Source organism: Camellia sinensis, chromosome 5 (genome assembly GCF_055761805.1).
Source record: "Camellia sinensis isolate YWXY chromosome 5, ASM5576180v1, whole genome shotgun sequence".
Classification (NCBI taxonomy): domain Eukaryota; kingdom Viridiplantae; phylum Streptophyta; class Magnoliopsida; order Ericales; family Theaceae; genus Camellia; species Camellia sinensis.
In genome coordinates, this window is record NC_138965.1 from 56,638,882 (window position 1) to 56,646,536 (window position 7,655).

Consider the following 7,655-nt stretch of genomic DNA (forward strand, 5'->3'; position numbering starts at 1 on the left):
TCTTTTCAAAAAAAGATTTGAGATCCAGGTGTCATCAATTAAAGGTAAAAGCCGAAGACATTAAGAAGACAGCTTTTTAAGCTTGATACAGGCATTATGAATTTTTGGTTAAGCCATTTGGAGTTACTAATGCACTGGCGGCCTTCATGGATTTGATGAACCATGTTTTTAAACCGTACTTAGATGAATTTGTAGTTGTGTTCATTGATGACATACTCATTTATTCGAATAGTATTGAAGTTCATGAGAACCATTTACAATTAATTCTTCAAACACTTCGAGATAAGAAATTATATGCGAAATTGAAAAAATGTGAGTTTTGGTCACATGAAGTAGTGTTCTTGGGACATGTAATTAATAAGGAATGTGTTTCTGTTGACCCACACAAGATAGAAGCCATTGTGAATTGGCCAACTCCTATGAATGTGACAGAGGTGTGTAGCTTCTTGGGTTTAGCTGAATACTACTGGAGATTTGTTAAAGATTTTTCTAAAATTGTAGTGTCGCTTACCTAATTGACCCAAAAGGGTGTTCCATTTAAGTGGATAGAACAAAGGGAATCTGTCTTTTAGGAGTTGAAGACAAGGTTAACTATAGCACCAGTTCTTGCTCTACTATCTGGTATCGAGGGATTTGTGATTTACAGTGATGCCGCTTACAAAGGATTGGGCTATGTACTTATGCAAATGGAAAGGGCATTGCATATGCTTCTCGCCAACTCAAGCCTCATAAAAAGAATTATCCCACTTGGAGCTAGCTGCAGTGGTCTTTGCTTTGAAGATATGGCAACATTATTTGTATGGTACAACATGTGAGTTCTACACTGACCATAAAGGCCTGAAGTACTTCTTCACCCAAAAGGAGTTAAACATGCGACAAAGACGGTGGTTAGAGCTTATCAAGGATTATGACCTACAAATCCATTACCATCCCAGCAAGGCTAATATCGTTGCAGATGCTCTTAGCAGGAAAAGTATGAGGAATTTAGCAAGTTTGCTCATGGGGTGAAAAGAGTTGCTACTTGAATTGGAAAGAATTGATATGGAAATTGTACTACGTGATCAAGGCGTAGTGTTAACGGCATCGTCAGCACAACTAGCAATAATTGAAGAAATCAAACAAAGGCAAATGGAAGATGACTTCCTAAAGCAAATTTAGGATGAAATGGAAACAAGGCCAAGGCCTAGGCCTAGGTTTACCTTTGAAACTTCAGTATTGAAATTTAAAGACAGATTGTGTGTTCCCAATGTTCCAGAAATTAAACGGAGGATTATGGAAGAAGCGCATACGTCTAAATTTGCATTGTACCACGGTAATACTAAAATGTACCAAGATCTGAAGAAAAACGTTTGGTGGCCAAGTATGAACAGGGAAATTGCAGAGTTTGTTTAAAAATGTTTACAATGTCAATAAGTGAAAGCAGAACACCAAAGATCGACGGGTTTACTTCAGCTTCTCCCAATCCCGGAGTGGAGGTGGGAACATCTAATGATAGATTTTATTGTTGGCTTACCCCAAACACCCCGAGGTACGAATTTCATGTGGGTTATTGTTGATAGACTAACTAAATCTGCCCATTTCTTGCTTATGAAAACTCAATATAATGCGGATAAACTTGTTACTGTGTATATGAATGAAATTATCCGATTACATGGTGTTCTAGTTTCAATTGTATCCGATAGAGATCTGAAATTCGTATCAAGATTTTGACAGAGTTTATAGGATGTTATGGGAATAGATTTGAAATTTAGTATGGCATTCCACCCCCAAACGGATGGCCAATCAGAGAGAACAATACAAACATTGGAGGATATGCTTTAGATGTGTGTCTTGGACTTCCAGGGGAGTTGGGAATCTTATCTATTGTTAGCAAAGTTTGCATACAACAATAATTTCCACTCAAGCATAAGAATGGCACCATATGAAGCTTTGTACCGAATGAAATGTCGCTCTCCAGTGTGTTGGACTGAAGTTGGCGATAGATCATTATTTGTGCCTGAAATTGTACAATTGACGATAAAGAAAATTAAACTCATTCAACAAAGGTTGAAAACTGCCCCAAGGGAAATTAACACCACGATATATAGGTCCATTTCAAATTTTGGAAAATAGTGGGTCCAATGGCTTATCTTGTTGCTCTTCCACCGAGTATGGAACAAATACATAATGTGTTTCATGTATCAATGTTATGGGGTTACCTCCAAGATCCGTCCAATATTATAGACTACCATAAGATTGCTTTGGATGACAACTTGATCTACGAAGAGAAACCGATTCAAATTTTGGAGTGACAAGTAAAGCAACTACGCAACAAGGTAATTCCATGGTGAAATTTGAATGGTAGGATTACTACGGAAAATAAGCCACTTGGAAAAGAGAAAAACAGCGGTATCTGGAATTATTTTTAACTTGAGGTAAAACAAGTTTGAGGGACCAAACTTCTTAAAGGGGGAAGAGTGTAATAACCCAACCCTTTCATATGCTTTAATTCCCTCATTATATGTGTGCTTATGTGTTTGATATGAAATTTCATATTTAAATGTGTGAATTACATGTTTATAAACTTGTATCTGTCGGTTATAAGAAAATCTATTGAAATTATGACATCTGGACTGAAAATTGAAGGCATTAGAGGCGCGATAAAATGAAATCGACTTTACAGTTATGATTAGCATGATTTTTAGGACATAATATGAAGTTTCATAAAAATTTGATTCGTAATGAATTAAATGGATTTATTTGGCTAAATTCTTAATTAAGCCTACCTTAGGCTCAAATAAAGTTGACCTTGGTTAGTATAGATATATACATGAGCCTTAGAGTTAACACTTAGGCTCAAAACATAAAAATATCTCCTGGAGGAACTTATAGAGAAGGAAAGAAGAGAAGAAAGAGGGAGCAAAGAAGAACTTCAACCTAAGCTTGAAAATTGGAGGAAATTGAAAAAGTAGGTAAGTGGTAATCTACTCAAATACCTTAAATCTTTCTTCAATTGGTTAGAATCAGGCCTTAAAATGAAGCTTCAATACTTACAAAAGTTAGGGTTTTGGAGTGGTGATCTTGCTTGAAAAAAAAATAAAAATTCATGAAATTAACATAGATTCCTTACATTTGTTTGATTTAAGAGTTGATTCCTTTATTTTGAGTTTGTCTTGAGTTAGATTGTGAGCCATTGCCTTTTTATCTTTAGTTTTTGCATGCTTTGAACTAGTGTATGTATATATGTTTGTATATGTTGTTTATACCATCTAAAGATGAAGAAAATGAAAGAATTTTGGAAGTTAGAAAGTTATATGTCAAATTAAAACAAGTTATGATCTATTTGAACTTGAGTTTCATGTTTACTATGTTCATATGTCATGTTTTTGAAATGAAAGTGCTTGAATTGAGCCTTAGAAATGCCTTTGGAAAGCTTGAAATTGTTGGATTTTTGGACTACACAACAGAGCCTAGAACCGCACGTGCGGATAACAGGGAAAGTAAGTCGAACAATTTGAAATAAAAGCACGTGCGGCGCACCTTTCCACATGTGCGGTGGGGGTCTTCCACACGTGCGGGAACTAGGGAAGAAAATTGTTGCTTTCTGTTCATCTTTTCGACCCTCTGATTCTGTTAATGTGTATGGTTAAGCCCTCCGAAATGCTTAAAGATAAATAGAAATTGAACGAAACGAAAGAATGAAAAGAAGAAGCTAGGAAAAGATGAATTGCTTATGAAGTGGTGTGTGTGCGCCATGTGTAGGTCACTCGCCGGAAGGAACCATTACACGACCAAATCACTGTGAGTAATAGTAGTATAGCGATATGTTATAATTTATGTATTTTTGATCGTGAATGGCATACGTTATGTAAATTGTGTTTTCTTTAGAATGATGGAGCATTTGACTGCAATGGCATATGAAATGGATTCGATGTCATTCTGTTTTTGTTATGTATGATGGGCCCGAGGCCATTATGTCTGATAGGGATTGTTTATGACTAATGACCCTAAGGCCGAAGGAGATGGAGACATGCCGATGTTCTATCTACCCTATAATGTTCAGAACAGTTGTTGATATGTTGGGCCTAAGGCCGTTTCCGTGCTATGTTAGGCCTAAGGCTGTTTTGTATGACGTTGGGCCAAAGGCCATTCTGTATTATGTTGGGCCCAAGGCCATTCCGTCTTATGTAGGCCCGAGGCCGTTCTAGAATATGATTGTGAATAAGACATGTATATGTTGTATATTTATTCTTCAAAACATATGCCTTATGAACCTCCTTACATTATTATTACTCACTGAGCCTTGCTCACTCTGTATTTATGTATATTTATATAGGTGATTAGCTCGGAGGCCAACCCTAGGTTAGCTTTAGGAAACTTTTGATAAACCTGTTTTGTTAAGCCTCCAAAGTTGGAGCCTTTTTGTCTTTACGGAGGAGTTCCTTTGATGCTACATTTTTGTTAAGTCTTTGGTGGCTGTTATTGAACACTTGGTTAATATGTACATTTTGGGTTGTTAACTGTTTGTATATACTTACATGACTTGGACTTGCATGTATGAATTGTGTATGTGAACTTTCAATATAGAACATGATGTTTAAAATCCTGGTATATAAGTACTACTCAATGGACGTTTTGTTATTTTATTTGCTTCCGTGTAGACCCCATTATTGTAAATTCTATGTAATCTGTCTGAGGCCATAGGTAATCAAGAGGTTACTGGCCGGTCATGATCCAAACTTTTAGGGGCGAGTTTGGGTTGTGACACGATCCTACCGGTTAGTACCGGTAAAATGGCTTTGGTAGTGCTTGTATAGCCTACTAGTAGACACGTACCTAGAGATTCGCAATGTGTTGTATCTACTACCCTGTTTTCTATACGAAAGGATTATTTTCATGAATTGATGTATAATCTGGCATTGCATTGTTTTGAGATGGAAAGACAAAGAATGTTTGGAAAATGACACTTTATAATTTTGCTAAGATAGGCTGTGGCTTAACCTATGTGGAAAACAACTTTCAGGTGCTAATGATATATCTCCATCAAGTACATAGCTTGAGAGGACTCAGAACTTAAGGCTTCCCTTTTTGTTTCTTGATGAAAATATTTTGTTTGAGCCTCGGGTTTTACTTTTATTGAGTTTAAACTCATTTTGTTATAACAAGTATCATTTTGGAAAGTTGTAAGTTATTAGGGCTTTTCTTTATTTGATTTTAATTTCCTTTATACTCTTGTATGCATGTCATATGCTATAGATACAAAATCTAGAATTTATGAATATATATTGTATAAGTCACCTTTTGGTAATCATTAAAGATAAAATGAATGGAAGATATGAGATTGTTGATTAATTGTAACATTGTTAATATTTGGGTTATTGTTAATTATTTCGGGCGTGACACTTTTGGCCTAAAAATTGCTTAAGATAAGTGTATTGTTAATTATTAATTTAAGTTTTATATTTAAAATTTCAAGTTTTAATTTCATTTTTTTTTAATAGGTTAGGACATGTACACTTGAATTTTTTAATCCTTTATAAATTATTATTAAAATTTCATTTCGATTTTTTTCCTTCTAAATTTTAAATTAGTTGTAGGGTTAAGTACAGTTAAATTTTTGTTTAAAGTTAGATATGATTAAATAGGCCAATAGTTTTGCAGTAATACTAAAAATTCAAAATAATATATCCAGAATTTATTCAGAAACATCAACATGTGATTCATGTTGGGTTCTACCTATGGACCTCATAATATACAAGTTTAATTTCCACCACACAACTCATTTTGGTTCAAAATTAGGGACCCCAAATATGTGTCCCTAGACTTTTCATAGTTTTATGCCACATGTATTTCATGCCATATTTATATTTTCTTTTCAAAAAAAATACAAATATGTTCAAATTTTATAAGGATAAAATTACATTTAAAATATTATTTAATTTTTTTAATTTTAAATTAGATATGACTTCAAATTTTGATTAAAAAAAAATATGCCTAAAATTCATTTTTTGAGTTTCTATATAAGTAATTTTGAAATTTAAAATTATAGATATAGAATATAGATATAGATAGTAATGATAATAGATACCATAATAGTTTATAAATTAATAAATTTAAAAGATTTTCCATATTAATCAAGGATTTAATTAAAATATTAAAATAGAAGAACTAATGATAATGTGTTCAAAATTTTATGAAAATAGAGTTAGAACTTTGAGACTCAATGAACCAACAATGTTTTTACTTATATTATCTTAAATTTTTTTAATTTCAAATTAGATTTGACTTAGATTTTGATACAAGATATGGCTAAAATTCATTTTTTTGACTTTCCATATAAGTAATTTTGAAATTTAAAATTATAGATATAGATAGTAATGATAATAAATACCATAAATAGTTCATAAATTAATAAATTTTAAAAAAAATTATATTAATAAAGGATTTAATTAAAATATTAAAATAGAAGAACCAATGTCTCATGTGTATTTTTATAATTTTTTTAATTCAAAAATTTATAAAAATAGAGTAAAAATTTTGAGACTCTATGAATCAAAAACATTTTTTTTATATAATATAATAATAATTCAGTATTTGTATTTATTTGTATTTTTTAATCATTTTAACTTGTCATATATATAGCAAATTATTTTGTGTGCCAAATCAATAGAGGATTATTTTGATAATATTAAATTAAACACTTTTTTTTTAATAATTATTAAATATGTTCAAATAAAATAGGTGAAAAATTATAATATCATTTTTGTTTCCTTACCTCATAATCTAATGGAGAGTGAAGATGCTGCTGTGCGGACTGCGCATCAACGATTGTAGTGCGGTGAAATTGGCACATTTCGAAGTTTATTTTGATAATTTGAACTGTTCACATTTTAGAATATATCAAGTAGAACATGCCTACAAAAAATCAAATTAATCGGATATCGATTACCCATTCATCCACTCACATTTGTTTCTACAAAAATAAATAATAATTGCAATTTAAAGTATTAAAATGAATACAAATGCCAGTGGATGAATAGATAAATGATATTCGATTAACTTGATTTTTTGTAGGCATGTTTTACTTGATATATTTTAAAATATGAACGGTTTGGATTATCGAAATGAACTCCGAAATGGGCCTATTTCGCCGCACAAAAGCTACTACTGTGCAGCTCACGCAGCAGCATCCCCACTTCCGTATTATAACTACAAAATAATGTTTACGATGTCCGAAATTAGGAAGAAAATTACTTTTTCCAAATTTGGCAATTTTAGTGGTTTTGGCCATATGATCATTTATGGTTGTTTTAAAAATATATTATTTAAAATTTATTTAAAATACGAATTGTTGTTTATAATTTTAAAAATTATATTCCGCTTTTAAAAATTTTAATTTTATAACAAATAACACATTTTATTGATAAATCATCAAGTCGAGTAATAATTTTTAATAATGTTAAAAATTCATTTCAATTAATAATTTAGATAATTTTATTATTGTATGAAAAAATAGTTATAAATTTTATTTTTTTTAGTTAATTGTATTAAATAAAAAATTCTAACAATATAATACTTGTAATTTTTCAAACAACATAAAGTAATGTGTATTTTAATCAAAATCTCAGGGGTGCGTTTCTAATTTACCCTACTTATTTTTATCAAGCCGACGTCGT